Source organism: Chiloscyllium plagiosum, chromosome 27, assembly GCF_004010195.1.
Source record: "Chiloscyllium plagiosum isolate BGI_BamShark_2017 chromosome 27, ASM401019v2, whole genome shotgun sequence".
Lineage (NCBI taxonomy): Eukaryota > Metazoa > Chordata > Chondrichthyes > Orectolobiformes > Hemiscylliidae > Chiloscyllium > Chiloscyllium plagiosum.
This window is the reverse complement of record NC_057736.1, coordinates 12,927,410-12,941,771: the sequence shown is the minus strand read 5'-3', so window position 1 is coordinate 12,941,771 and position 14,362 is coordinate 12,927,410.

The following is a 14,362-nucleotide window of genomic DNA, read 5'->3' as shown; positions in this document are numbered from 1 at the left end:
TGCCAACCTCAGGTTGCACCAACTCCCCACACCGTATCCCAGGCCAATGCAGTCTCAACCATCTGGAGGAATGCCCATCACTGTAGAAAGAAGGCCAACAACTTTCTTCACTCTGCCAGCGTAAGTGCCACCATCTTGTCTCTGATACCTCCGCTCAGTCTGTCTCTGTTATTGAGCCCACCTCTCACCAAGGCTCTCTACCACTCTCATTGGTGCCTGTAATGTCATCCCTCACTGGCTGTTACCCGCCTCAACCCCAACCCAACCAACCCATTATGGCTGTATGCCCTGGGCCTGCTCCCTCGCTCGGGACATGACCACGACCCCACTATCATGGAGAGTAACCACTGTGCCACCCACTTTCATCTCCCCTAATATCTGTCTTTCTTGCAAATCTGGAGGAATATTGACCCCAATAGGGCACATTAACCTCCTAATCCCTTCTGAAGAGAGCATTCTGGTTTTGCCTGCCCAGAGTAGCTGATTGACTGTCTGTCCAAGACCCTGGGATGGTATCAGAGGCTGCCCTTGACTTACTGTGCTAAACCCCACCCCCGATAGAAGGCTGTCCCGTTTGTCTTGACTGAAGGCTGTTGACAACCATGGTAGCTTCCCTCCTTTGTGTCTGCACTAAATGGCAAAGCAGAAATAATATAAATCATAGAATCCCTATAGTGTGGAAGCAAGCCATTCGGCCCATCGTGTCCACAACGACCCTCTGAAAAGCATCCCATCCAGATCCACCCCATTCCTGGATCCCTGCATTTCCCATAACTAATCGAGTAACCAACACATCCCTGGACATTATGGACAATTTCCAATCTTTGGAAGCTGCACATCTTTGGACTGTGGGAGGAAACCGGAGCACCCAGAGGAAACCCACGCAGACATGGGGAGAATGTTCAGACTCCACACACACTGTCGCCCAAGGGTGGAATCGAAAGTGGGTCCCTGGTGCTGTGAGACAGCAGTGCTAACCCCTGAGCCTATGTCACTAAGCATCATATTTCTCACTGAGGGGACAAAGCACAAAAGGCAAGGTGAGGTCATGAGGGACCTGAGCAGTTTAGATAGAGAGAAACTGTTCCCATTTGTGGAGATTGAGAAACAGATGACACTAATGCAAGGCAGCAATGTTGTAAGCTCCTCTGGTGTATCTTAGAAATAAGAAAGGCTTTTATACTTTCGGAAAATACAAATTTCTCTCTGAATTGGGAACAGGATCTAAATGTAAATACAGCTGCATTGCTATGGGCCAAATGCAGGAAAATGAGATTGTAATACTTGGGTGACTGTTTGTGACTGGCACAGATGCAAAGTCTATTCTGTACACTGTGCTCTGTGATTCTAAATGCAGCTGATAAATTAGAAATAAATACAAATAAGAATTTATAGCTATCTTCTCCAGTGAATGATATAAAATGCTAACCCATTGTATCTAAACGTAACAGAATCTACCAAACTATTAATCATAGTCAAGTTATTTCCATAAAGAAATTAAATCAATTGCGCCAAAATCCAGAAATTGCCTCCCTGAGAGCATTGTGGTCAGCAGGTGAACTGCAGTGGTTCAAGAAGGCAGCTCACCACCACCTTCTCAAGGGCAACTAGGGACGGGCAATAAATACTGGCACATACAGCAATGCCCACATTCCGCAAGTGAATTAAAAGAAAACAGAAATGTGTTTGTGTCATAGACTGATTGTTAAGTATCTAATTTAAGAGCAGAATATTCAGGAATATCTTTGCAATTTGACCACACGGTCTATATTTCTTTAGTGGCTGAGATATTGCATGTTTCGACTTAGAAGTTAACAAAGAGTCAGTAAGTTATTCATCAAGTACTTAGCAGTGTGCCCAGCATGGTGTTTGTATCATGAACAGTCTCACTGCAGCAACTGGGGAATAGATGTGATCTCCATTTCACAATACATGTCCCTCTTATGTACAGGAACAAAGTACTTGGATGTTGGCAATCTGAAATAAGAACACAAAATGCTGAAAACATGCTGCAGGTCTGTGAAGAGATAAACAGTGTTAACAATTCAGGCTGCTATGTATGTGTAATTGTTGCATCAATGATTTTGAGCGAGCATTGAACCCATTGAGCAAGGGAGTGGAATTCCAACAAATCTAATACCTTCCTGGAAATCACACGACAGAGTCATAGAGTTGTACAGCACGGAAACAGACCCTTCAGTCCATCTCATCTGTACTGAACAAATATCCTAAACTGATCTAATCCCATTTGCCAACATTGGGGTCTTATCCCCCTAAACTCTTCCATTGGAAATGAACGAATATTGCTTCTGGCAGTAAGTATAAAAGACAAACATACTTCAAACTATTTTTCTTTGTTATTTTGTGTCTAAGGAAAGAATCAAACCACCATAAGTGACTTATATTCTGACAAATAAAAAAAACTGTCAGCAAATGTTTACTATCCGGATCTGGCTCAGTCGTCTTGCACAAACGGAAGATTCTAGATTACAATGGGATGATTGAAACTCAAAAGTCAGTGGATTTGATAACAGCAATCACTGAGGTATCAACACAGACAGCAGACAGATGGATTTTGGCTACTCAGTGTTGAGATTAAAGATCTGCTTTGCCAGTGCCCTTCCCAAATTCAAAGAGAATACTAATTCAGACAAATTTCACCAGTCACATTTCATTTGGTTCTGGAATAAGTTCATTCTTGCAATAAGTAAAATTAGAAACGTGAATTACTTCTGAACTGACTGATTGAACTTCGAGGTAGTTCCTTAATGCAAAATGAAGTACACCAATAAAGTGTTCCATCTGTCTGACCATTCAGTTATATTTTCGGATGATGCCAGAGCTGAGACAGCAAAGTAGGAGATGTACAGGGACTCACAGAAAATGTTTTTGTGAGAATAATTCACCATTCGACTATCTCAGAAGAATCAGTCACGTTCGCTCAGACTTTGCACCGCTCCTTTCAGGGCGGTAGTGTGGTGTGCCCGGAGTGGGAATTCCTGGCATTACTGAGGCAGCAGTGGAGTTGGAGTTGTGGTAGCCCCGGACTGGGGCCTCCTGGTTTCGGGGCAAGTGTGGATTCAGCAGAGCCAGCGAGGTGGGCCCACTGGAGAAAAGATGGCACCTGAAAAAGGTGATGACTCCTCCATTGGTCGGTGCAGTGCAGGCAACAGCGAGGTAATGGGGGTGGAGGGGGGTCTCTCTTTCAGTTACTGGAGGCTAGGTGCCAGTGTGGACTGCGTTGAAAAGACTGTTATTCTGAACTTTTTATTTCTCCAATTTATTCCTAAGATCTATAACACTGGACATTTTATATCTTTAGTTTTATAATTTCTTTTCCTAAGCATTTGTTCTTAAGAATCGCTATGTAGGTACCTTTGTACCTAAGATGGTGCCAGAATGTGGTGACTTGCAAACCTTTCCCTGTCACTCATTTGAGTACATGTGACAATAAAGCTAATTCTAATTCAATTCAAATGCTGAAACGGCTACAAAGAAACTTAGAGTACACTTTAATTTGAAATTGTTTCCATTGGATTCTGGAAAACTAATAAGACAGTTTCTGTCAATTTCACAACTACCACTATTACCCCAACCTCGCTGCACTAACAAAGTTCCAGCCGTTTAGTATCTGTTCAAAACAACGTTTCTGCAGTTACTAAGGAGCTGAGATGCACCATCACATGCCTCTTTGATCTCATTAGTCCCCATCAAAAGAATTGTTTTCCATGGTCTTTCTCTCAGGTATATTGGTCTCCCACCCTGTTATGTCGAAGGAACTTGATCAGTTATTACGGAAAACTGGTTGGCTGTTCAATATCAGATCTGGCATGACCACATAAAGTTAATGTGAGGTGCTGCATTTGGAAAGGCAAATCAGAGCAGGACTTGTACCCTTGATTGTAAGGTCCTGGGGAGTGCTGATGAACAGAGAGAGACCTTAGAGTGCAGGTTCATAGTTCCTTGAAAGTGGAGTCACAGGTAGATAGGATAGTGAAGAAGGCATTTGGTATGTTTTCCTTTATTGGTCAGAGCATTGAGTATTGGAGTTGAGAAGTCATGTTGCAGCTGTACAGGGCATTGGTCAGGCCACTTTTGGAATATTACATACAATTCTAGGGTCCCTCCTATCAGAAGGATGTTGTGAAACTTGAAAGGGTTCAGAAAAGATTTACAAAGATGTTGCCAGGGTTGGAGGATTTGAGCAATAGGGAGAGGTTGAACAGGCTGGGGCTGTTTTCCCTGGAATGTCAGTGGCTGAGGGGTGATCTTATAGAGGTTTATAAAATCATGAGGGACATGGATAGGATAAATAGACAAGGTCTTTTCCCTGGTTTGGGGCAGTCCAGAACTAGAGGGCATAGGTTTAGGGTGAGAGGGGATAGATATAAAAGGGGCATGTATGGAATGAGCTGCCAGAGGAAGTGGAGGAGGCTGATACATTTACAACATTTAAGAAGCATCTGGATGGGTATATGAATAGAAATGGTTTAAAGGGATATGGGCCAAACGCTGACAAATAAAGCTAGATTAGATTAGAATGCCTGGTCGGCATGGATGAGTTGGACTGAAGGGTCTGTTTCCATGCTGTATATCTCTGTCACTCTACGACTCTACTGTCAGACCATGTACAACACTGCTAAAACTGCTCATTATGCCAAGATCTCCACTGAACACAAGGACAGTCTCTTTGAATCCCTTAATCCTGTTTCACCGCCCTCACCTCCTTTCCCCATCTGTCCTCAAATATTCTTATGTCATCGCCCTGATCTCACCTCCTGGTCTAGTTTCCACCTTATCTTCTCTTTCACACACTTAACGTCCTCTTGTCTGTCCACGTCACTCTAGCTCCCTTGATCCTATTCCTACCAAACTGCTAATCACCAAACCTATTGTATTATCCATAAAGTGCTAGGAACTAATACACTTCCAGGGAGCATAAGGTATCAAACTGCCAGCCACAAAGAGGACTGCAAGAAACACTTTCAATGAAAGCTCTGCATTTTGAGTCGAAACCGATTATTTCAAAATTATGGGAAGGAACTGGAAAGTTAGAGTCACGCTCTTGGACTGAGTGAAGATGTTCGGCAAATCTGTCACACAACCTGCACTTTATCTTCTTAATGTGGAGGAATCCACACTGAACAATGAGTACAGAATTGAAAGAGGAAAAACACTACTCCACCTGGAAAGAATATTTGGGACATTGGACGGTGAGGAAAGAGCAGTTGCTTCATATCCTCACAGGAAAAATGGAAAGGGGATGTGGTGGTGATGGTGACGGAGAAGCCAACCAGGGTTTCACGTGGGGAATGGTCCCTTCGGAAGACTGGAATGGGAAGGGAAGGTGTGTTCAGTGATGGCATCATGCTGGATGTGGTGGAAATGGTGAAGGATGATATGGAAGTTGATGGGATGGAAGTGGAGATCTAGATGAACCCTGCTATTGATTTCCAAAGGAGAGGAAGAGATGAGAAAAGAACTTCAGGAAAAGGGTCAGTAAAGACACTTGGTCCAAAGTGTGCAGGTTATGTGGATTGGCCACAATAAGTTGCCCCATAATGTCCAGGAATGTGCAGGTCAGGTGGATTGACTGTGGTCAAAAATGTGGAGTTAGAGGGATAGGGTGGGGTGTGGCTCTTCGGAGAGTCAGTGCATACTCGGTGGGCCGAATGGCCTCTTTCTGCTCTGTAGGGATTTTATGCTTCAATGAAAACGCAGTGAAGGGCTTGTCAACCACAGTGGAGGAGGATCCTCAGTTAGGGTGATAGAATGTCCTTTTAGAACAGATGTGACATAGTGATAGAAATGTAGAGAATGGATTGCAGTCCTCCCACGAAGCAAGGTGTGAGGAAGTGTCATCGAGTAGCTGTGGGAATCAGTGGCCTTCTAACATTCATTGATAGCCTAAAACCGAGACAGGAAATTTGAAGAAGCAAACTTAAAATCCAGAAAAACAGCATGAAGATGAGAAAAGGGTGAAAATTAGAAGCAAACTTGACAATCTTTTCTTGTTTATGGAGTGAGCAGGAAACAGTCTTGATACACCCATACCAGAAAACAGGATTAAAGGTTTGGAGGAGCAGGGTTCCAACTTGGACTGGAACAAAGAAGTTCCATATAGCTCACAAAAAGACAAGCAAACCTGCTGCAGTCAACACCCATACAATGTTCTAAATGCCTTTCTATTTTTCTGAAAAGTTGCAAACACTGAATCAGTAACCATAGTAACATCTTTTCTTCAGAGGAAATGGAATGAGTTAAAAGAAAAGAACCGGTTTAGATGGGTGGAGGAGGATGGAAACTGATTGGAGCTATATTCAATAAAAAGGTGGAGAATCCCAAGGTTACCTGGAGTGTGTGTGTGTATATACATATCTGTTTGTGTGAGAGAGTGTGTTTATCTGTGTGTGAGAATGAGTGTGTATGTGTGCGTTTGTATCTGTGTGTGTGTATATCTGTAAGTGTGAGAATAAATGTGTGTGTCTGTGAGAGAATGAATGTCTATATGTCTGTGTGTCTGTGTGTCTGTGTGAGTGTTGTGTCTGTGTGTGAGTGTATCTGTGTGTGAGAGTCTGTTTATGTGTGAGAGAGTGTGAGAGTGTGTCTGTATGTGTGAGACTGAGTGTGTGTGTGTATCTGTGTGTGAGAATCAGTGTGTATATGTCTGTGTATGTGTGTGTGTATATCTGTGTAGATGAGTGTGTTTATGTGTGTCTGTATAGGTGTGAGAGTGTGTCTATGTGTGTTTGTGTATGGGGAATGAGTGTTCCACCCAATGTTGAAATGTTAGCTTTGCTCTGCCAACAAAACGGGTGAACAAAGGAAAGTAATAGACAATAGACAATAGGTGCAGGAGTAGGCCATTCAGCCCTTCGAGCCTGCACCGCCATTCAATATGATCATGGCTGATCATTCCTAATCAGTATCCTCTTCCTGCCTTATCTCCATAACCCTTGATTCCACTATCTTTGAGAGCTCTATCCAACTCTTTCTGAAATGAATCCAGAGACTGGGCCTCCACTGCCCCCTGGGGCAGAGCATTCCACACAGCCACCACTCTCTGGGTGAAGAAGTTTCTCCTCATCTCTGTCCTAAATGGTCTACCCCGTATTTTTAAGCTGTGTCCTCTGGTTCGGCACTCACCCATCAGCGGAAACATGCTTCCTGCTGCCAGAGTGAAGCACTAAGTGATGGTCTTTCCCTCTGCCCAGTCCCAGTGAGAAACCCTAGTAAACCGAATCTACAAAATCATTACATAAAGCCATTGCAATCAAAATAAACAGAAACATTGCTAGCAGTTCTTTTGACATGTTCCATCATGGGAGTTGCATGGTACTTAATCTCTCCGAGTTATGTCCAGTCCAAACACTGCATTGTTCAGGACTTACGGAGCATGAAGTGCTAATAACGTCTTCAGGAAATTAACTTGTCAAATGTTAACAAAACTCAATGCAACAAATATTACAAGTGAAAATTAGTGAATCGGGTGTGGCATTTCGCATGTCAGTCGATTAATGTACACATTGACATGCAATAAAACATTAACAATGGTGACATACAGAGAATGTCACCAGCTCTCACAAGCTCTACGTTCTAATCTTATAGCTGAAATTCGATATGCATAAAATTATTCGATTAGATTACTTACAGTGTGGAAACAGGCCCTTCGGCCCAACAAGTCCGCAGCGACCCTTCGAAGGGCAATCCACCCAGACTCATTCCCCTACATTTACCCCTTCACCTAACACTACGGGCAATTTAGCATGGCCAATTCACCTAACCTGTACATTTTTGGACTGTGGGAGGAAACCTGAGCACCCGGAGGAAACCCACACAGACACAGGGAGAACATGCAAACTCCACACAGACAGTTGCCTGAGGTGGGAATTGAAACCGGGTCTCTGGAGCTGTGAGGCAGCAGTGCTAACCACTGAGCCACCGTGCCGCCCATATTAGCTGAAAGTACGTGAAAGATACATTTTTGTTGCCACATTGGCTGTCAGTCACTGCACCTCACTATCCATTCTGCCCAGGTAGCCACTATCGCAAAGTGGGAGGGTCAGGATCCAAGTGGGGTAACAAGTTCATATTCCAAGTTCCTAAAATCCCAGGCAGCAGTGGCCGATGAGCACTTCTGACTAACTTATTACAGTCTGAGAGACAGCCCTGGCTTTCACAGGGCTCTCTGCCATCACTTTGCCCCTGTCCTCTCACCATTCTGACTTGGGGGGGGGGGGGGGGGGTGGAATTGTGATAATTTTCAAATCTCACCAGTGGGATAAAGTTTGTGAAGCAATGAGGTAATGAGAAGAGTGTTGCATTGCTTGAGTTTAATAGATGCAGAGTCTGCGCTCCTTTCAGAAAAACAGAAGAAATGTGGAAACGTCACAGGTATTGACTGCAGTTTGAAGCAACGATGAGCCAAAAGCACAAACCACAGGTGTTCTTTGATGCAGTCAGTTTCCTGTGTTACTTGGAAATCTTTTCTAAGGGGAAAAAAATTTAAGCTGTCGGCAAAAGGAAGGAGTGAACAGAACAGAAACCATTCCCAGATTCTTTGGTGACTAATACAAGGGGATTCCTCTTCAATTGAATGATTGATGCATTTTTTTAACAGAGTAATGGAGGCAAATCAAGAAATAATCAATACGTTGTAATGAGGTGAGGAAGAAATTACAGCGTGCTCCTCATTGGGAGCTGAGTAACTTTCCTCAACCAGAATAGAATCATAAAATTACAGAATCGTACAGAATATGGCCCTTTGACTTTGTACTGCCAAAACGATACTACCACCTACACTAGATTAGATTAGATTACAGTGTGGAAACAGGCCCTTCGGCCCAACAAGTCCACACTGACCCACCGAAGCGCAACCCACCCATACCCCTACATTTACCCCTTACCTAACACTACGGGCAATTTAGCATGGCCAATTCACCTGACCTGCACATCTTTTGGACTGTGGGAGGAAACCGGAGCACCCGGAGGAAACCCACGCAGACACGGGGAGAACGTGCAAACTCCACACAGTCAGTCGCCTGAGTCGGGAATTGAACCCGGGTCTCAGGCGCTGTGAGGCAGCAGTGCTAACCACTGTGCCACCATGCCGCCCACTAGTCCCACATTCCCACAGTAGGCCATAGCCTTGCATGTTATGACATTTCAAGTGCTCATCCAATACTTTTCCAAGGTTGAGAGGTTTCCCACCTCAACTACCTTCCCAGGCCATACATTCCAGACCTCCATCAGCCTCTGGGTGAAAGGGATTTACCTCAAATCTCATCTAAATCTCCTACCTTTCATTTTAAAACGATGCCTCCTATTGTTGACCCTACAACTGAGGGGAACAGCTGCTTTCTATTCACCAAGTTCATGCTCCTCATAATCTCATAGACCTCTATCAGGTTCCTCTTCAACTTTCTCTGCTCCAAAAGAAAACAACCTGAGCTTATCCATGATTTGGAGATGCTGGTGTTGGACTGGGGTGTACAAAGTTAAAAATCACACGACGCCAGGTTATAGTCCAACAGGTTTAATTGGAAGCACTAGCTTTCAGAGTGCTGCTCCTTCATCAGGTGGTTGTGGAGTATAAGATTGTAAGACACAGAATTTATAGCAAAAGTTTACAGTGTGATGGAACTGAAATTACACATTGAAAAATACCTGGATTGTTTAAATCTCTCATCCTTTAGAATGACCATGTTAGTTTCAGTTCTTTCATATGTGTATCATAAAACTTTTTTAAAAAGTTACATTCTCAAGTGAACTTTAACAATTGGTGTCTGTCAGCCCGGACACTGTATTGAAGGTGTGAGCTCCCCTGTGGATACTGTCTGTGCCACAACGTATAGACTGATTCTAATCTAACAAAATGAATGTATAGAATCTTACATGGATTCATGCAGTTTTTGAGCAAAGTAAAATGAGCTTATCCAGCTGCTCTTCATTAGTGAAATGTTCCATTCCAGGCAACATCCTGGTGAATCTCCTCTGCACCGTCTCCAATGCAATCACATCCTTCCTATAGCACGATAACCAGAACTGCTATACACAGTACTCCAGCTGTGGCTGAACCAAAATTCTGTACAGCTCCAGCATGACCTTTCTGCTCTTATAATCTACACCTTAACTGATAAAGACAGGTATCCCGTATGTCTTCTTAAATACCCTATTAAATTGTCCTGTCACATTCAGGGATTTGTGGACAAGCACCGCAAGATCCCTCTGTTCCTCTGAGCTTCCTCATGTGCTGCCATTCATTGAGGGCTCCCCTTCTGATCCTTCTTCCAAAGTGCATCATCTCACATTTATCAGAGTTCAAACTGTCACTGATTTGCCCATCTGATCAGCTGTTACCTCCTATATCCTAACACCTTCTCCCTTATTGTTGAACACCTGGCCAACTGACCCGTGCACAAATTCACTTATGATCCCACCCACATTCTCAGCTACATCATTTATAATTATCGCAAACACTGAGAGATGTAGGACTGCTCCCTGTGGTATCCCACTGCACACTTGACTCCAGTCACACAAACAGACTTGTACGAGCACTCTCTGTCTCCTGTCACTAAGCCAATTGTGGATCTAACTTGCCAAGTTACAATGGATCCCATGAGCTTTTACCTTCTTTATCAGTTTCCTATGTGGAATGTTGTCCATGGCCTTGCTGAAATCCATATGTCCTACCCTCATCCAAACACTTGATCACCTCCTTTAAAAAGTTCCACCAGATTTGTTAGACATACCCTCCATCTGACAAAGCCATGTTGCCTAGCACTGATCAAACATTGCCTCTCAAAATGGAGATTAATTTACTCCTTCATTATTTTCTCCAAGTTTCCCTACCGCTGATGTTAGTCTCACTGGTTCATAGTTCCCTTGGTCTATCGACCATCCTTCTTGTAAAATGGGCTGGTGTCTGGCAACTCCCCTATGGCCAGAGACAATTTAAAAATTGGGACCAGGGCCCCTGAAATTTCCTCCCTCGTCTCACAGCTACCTGGGATTACAATGCAGCCAAACCTGGAGATTTGTCAACTTTTAGATCTGCCAAGCCTTCCAATATCTCCTCACTTCTCATATCAATCTGCGCGAGAACTTCACAGTCCATCTTCTCAAATTCTGTACTCACATCTTGTGAAGACAGCTGTGAAGAACTCATTTAATGCTCTACGAATGTCCTCTGGCTTCATGCAGAGATTGCCTCATTGGTCCCCAGTGGGCATCACTGTTTCCCTGGTTATTCTCTTCCTCCTGATATAGAATATCCTGGGATTCTCCTCAGTCTTGCCCACCACCATTTCTTTCACGCCCTTTTTTTGCTCTCCTGATTGTTTTGTGATCAAGAGCATATTGGCAGTATAATAAATCAAGGAGCCCTTCATCAGTCCCTTATTCCCGAAACATCGATTTTCCTGCTCCTCGGATGCTGCCTGACCTGCTGTGCTTTTCCAGCACCACTCTAATCTTGACTCTGATCTCCAGCACCTGCAGTCCTCACTTTCGCCCTGTATAATAAATCAGGTAGCTTTCCTGAATGTCGGGTATGTGGAACAGTCCGTCTTCCGCAGTTAAACCTGCACCACCCCGCACCTGTTTCCTCCATTGCATCGATGACTGTATCGGCGCTACCTCGTGCTCCCACAAGGAGGTTGAACAGTTTATCAACTTCACTGACACCTTTCACCCCAACCTCAAATTCACGTGGGCATTCTCAGACGCATCCCTCCCCTTCCTGGACTTCTCTATCTCCATCTCCGGCGACTGACTAACCACAGATATTTACTACAAGTACACTGACTCCCACAGCTACCTGGACTACACCTCCTCCCACCCTACCTCCTGTAAAAACGCCGTCCCTTATTCCCAATTCCTCCGCCTCTGACACATCTGTTCCCAGGATGACCAATTCCACCTCAGAAAATCCCAGATGGCCTCTTTCTTCCAAGATCGCAATTTCCCTTCCCACATGGTCAATGATGCCCTCCAGCACATCTCCTCCACTTCACACACCTCCTCCCTTGAACCCCACCCCTCCCAATGCAACAGGGACAGAAATGCCCTGGTCCTCACCTTCCACCCCACCAACCTCCGCATACATCGCATCATCCTCCGCCACTGCCGCCACCTACAAACAGACCCCACCACCGAGATAATATTTTCATCCTCCGCCACTGCCGCCACCTACAAACAGACCCCACCACCAGAGATATATTTCTCTCTCCATCCGTACAGCATTCTGGAGAGACCATTCCCGGCGCAATTCCCTTGTCAGATCCATGCCACCCCCCACCAGCCCTCACCCCACTTCCGGCACCTTCCCCTGCCACCGCAGGAAGTAGAAAACCTGTGCCCACATCACTCCCCTCACCTCCGTCCAAGGCCCCAAAAAATCCTTATACATCCAACAGAAATGTACCCGTCCCTCCACCAGTGTCATTTCTCTGTATCCGTTGCACCCGATGTAATCTCCTCAACATCGAGGAGACAGGACGCCTACTTCCGGATCGTTTCAGAGAACATCTCTGGGACACCCACATCAACCAACCCCACCGCCCTGTGGCTGAACACATCAACTCACTCTCCCACTCTGTCAAAGACATGCAGGTCCTGAGGCCTCCTCCATCACCAAACCCTTACCACCCAATGCTGAGGGAAGAATGCCTCTTATTCCACCTTGGCACCCCGCAACCACACAGGATCAATGTGGATTTCACCAGTTTTTCTCATTTCCCACCCCCCACATTATCCCAGTCCCAAGCCTCCAATGCGGCACCACCCGCCTGACCTGTCCATCACCTTTCCCATCTAGCCACTCCACCCTCCTCTCCGACCTATCACCTTCTTCCTCACCTTCATCTATCTATCATATTCTCAGCTCCCTTCTCCCCCAACCCCACTCCCCTCCCATTTATCTCTCAGTCCAACCCAGCCCACAAGTCTCACTCCTGATGAAGGACTTTTATGCCCGAAACGCCAATTCTCCTGCTCCTCGGATGCTGCCTGATATACTGTGCTTTTCCAGCACAACACTCTTGACTCTGAATGTCCCAATGCATGGTTCTACAGTGCAGGATCATCAGTTCCCCTCTTTTTCTATAAGAATCTCAGAGGTTCCAAGATCTTTCCCAAAGTTGATTTCCTCCATTTATGTTATGACGTAAAATGTGAGTTTTTAGGAAGTAATGCGGAAAGCGAATGACCCTTATGTCAACTGGAAAGGAGCCAGAGAAGGAACCATGATATGCAAGGCACACATCTTTCAACTAGTGAGGTCAGGCGTTTATCCCAGTAACAAGGAGAAAGAAAGATGAAATGAACACGTTGAGATGATTGATAAACATCAAAGATTGTTCAAAACCAGGCCACCAAACATGACTCTATGATTCGGATTTGAGAATGAATAGAGCCATAGACAGAATAACTATAGTGCAATCCATTACAAGAGACAGATTGATAAATGAAAGAGAAATATCAGATCTGTTCTCCTCTCCCTTCTCATCCTCCCAACTGAATGTTTACAAAGTATAGGTACAATTAACCACTTTGCTCAAAGGGTAAAGACCAGAAACTAAGTGACTGATTTGATCAGTACACCCGAACGGCAGGTAGCATTGTCACTTTATTGAGGAGCAAGGGTGAAATCAAATTACCTTAGGAATGAATGGAACAACAACAAAAATAAAATCTAACCACCAAGTGTGCCAAAGTCTACAGCTGATGACAGATCCTCTAAATTCAGTAATTAGGCAAGGTGAAGGATAACATTGCAATTCCACAGAGGATATTAACAAGCACAGAAGGTTGTGAAAAATAACAAAGAGACATTATGATTTGGAATGCACTGAACCTGCTGAACAGTTTAGTGGAAAGCTTAGGACCACCAGAGAGCACAGGTAGATAGTGAGATGCGTTCCTTTGAAATATTATGTATAATCCTTACAAGAGGACCATTTGACAAAATTGAATGCTATCATGATATTGCTCCATAAATTTCTCTTGCATGCTGTTAGGAGTTGCCTCCCCAATTTATTTACATGCTTATACATGTTCACCTCACAAGTCAAACTCATTTTGATTGTTCGTGCACACTATCTGCTGTTTAATTATAGAGAAGCTGAATTCCATTTGACCACAATCTGAGCAGCTGTTGTTAAACCTCCATTAGAGCACAAACTGTAAGGTGAGCCAGAAAACTTCACTGCAACTGCATAGGTAATTTTTGTATCCAATCTTTGCTTTTCAGTGCTGCAAGTTTACTCTGTCTGCTGGTGTGGTTAGTGGACAGTGTATCAAATGGCAATACCAAGATGTAAGTAAAGCTAACTCGAATCAGGTTGAGACAAAACACCATGCA